Raw genomic sequence first — 1,967 nt, forward strand, 5'->3', positions numbered from 1 at the left:
CATTCTTGCTTCTAAGGAGCATTCCAGCTCCACTTCTTTCAGGTCAGATCTGTTCATTCCTCTGACAAAAAAAAAAGCAAACAAAAAAAACCTGACTGCTGTCGACTCAGCCTGACTCATAGCAATCCCTCCTTGGGTTTCTGAGGTGTTTTCTCTACAGAAGTCTTCATTCCAAGGAGTGGCTGGTGGATTTGAACCGCCAGCCTTCTGGTTAACAGTCAAATGACAGTCTATGGTATTTTAGTATTCTTCTCCAACACCATAATTCAAAGGCATCAACTATTTTTTTGGTGTTTTTTATTCATTGTCCAGCTTTCACATGCATATGAGGCTATTGAAAATACCATGGCTTGGGTTAGGTGCACACTAGTTTTCAAAGAGACATCGTTGCTCTTCAGCACTTTAGAGAGGTCTTTTGCAGCACATCTGCCCAGTGCAATAAAACATCTGATTTCTTTTTATTTATTTTTTCTTTTTTATTGTGATTTGGGTGAAAGTTTACCGAGCAAATTCACTTTCCATACAGCAGTTCACATAGACTGTCTCAAGACATTGGCGACAATGTAACACAACGCTCTCTTCCCATGTCCTTCCCTCTATGTACTCCTGCCCCCTGAGCTGTCTTCCTGTGCATACACAGCCCTTCTATTCTCCCATGATTGTTCTCTCCAATGAGTGTATCTACCTAGTGTAAATGTTCACCTCATATGCCTGTCTTTTGTTTGGCTGGAAGCCACAGGTGTGGTTTCAGTTCCAGACCTGAAGGGCAGCTAGGCGCCATAGTCTCAGGGGTTCCACCAGGCTCTATCAGACAAGCAAACCTGGTCCTTTTTTTTTTTCTCCCAAAAAATGATTTTGAGTTTTGTTCCACATTGTTCCCCATCTCTATCCAGGATCTCCTACATAGATCCCCCTCCGAGTGGATGACAGTGGTAGCCAGGCACCATCTGGTTCTTCTGCTCTCATAGTTGTATAGGCTGAGGATCACATGGTGTACCAGTTGCTTGGACTAATTGTTTACATGAATCTTTGATTTTCTTCATTCTTCTTTGCTCCGGATGAGGAGAGACCCATCGTTGCATCTAGATGGCTGCATGCAAGCTTTTAAGATTCCAGTCGCTACTCACCAAAGTAGAAGGTGGAACAATGTTTTGTGTAGTATGTTATGCCAATTGAGTTTGATGTCCCCTGTGACTATGGTCCCAAGCCCACAGATCCAACTACTCACTCCCTCTGGGTAGCTGGCTGTGCCCAAGAAGTGACTACAGCCTTGTCCTTTGTCAGCTCTACTATACACCAGGGAATTCTTACAGAACATAGCAATACACTTGTAGAAACATTGTCTGCCAACCCTATACATGGTTTGGGCACACTCCCCCTTGCATAGACTATCCAATCATTCAGCCTGTCCACCCATCTATCTACCCATATATCCATGTTTGCCTTCACTGACAACGCAGTACTATATGTGCAAAAGGGTTCATCTTTGTTGTCTGCACCACCCATGTACCTCTCTCTGTCTTCCTTTTCCTCAATGCCACCATGTTGATCACTCACATTTGGTACATAGCCCTTCTCTTCACCCAAATCAATACTTGTCTCTACCTATCTAACAGTGTTCCCTACCCTACTCTTCCACCCATGGTAACCAACAAAGAAAATTTCCTCCCATATGTAAACCTTTCCTTGACTTTTTACAATAATGGACTAATATAATATTTGTCCTTCTGTGATTGACTTATTTCACTCAGCATAATGTCCTCCATGTTCATCCATGTTATGCAGTGTTTTGCAGATTTTACATTATTCTTTGGGGTTGCACAGTATTCCATTGTGTGTATGTACCATAGTTTGTTTATCTATTCTTCAGCTGATGGACACCTAGGTTGTTTCCATCTTTTGGCTATTGTAAATAGTGCTGCAATGAACATGGGTGTGCATATATCTGTTCTTGTCATGGCTCTCAC

General features: G+C 42.5%; 1 protein-coding gene across 1 annotated transcript in view; it reads left to right on the top strand.

Moving 5' to 3' along the window:
- CTSS (cathepsin S) overlaps nt 1-1,967 on the top strand; it is a 32,292-nt gene that overhangs the window by 18,283 nt on the left and 12,042 nt on the right. The window lies entirely within an intron of this gene.

Source organism: Orycteropus afer, unplaced genomic scaffold (genome assembly GCF_000298275.1).
Source record: "Orycteropus afer afer isolate SDZICR_OR568_19922 unplaced genomic scaffold, OryAfe1.0 scaffold00290, whole genome shotgun sequence".
Lineage (NCBI taxonomy): Eukaryota > Metazoa > Chordata > Mammalia > Tubulidentata > Orycteropodidae > Orycteropus > Orycteropus afer.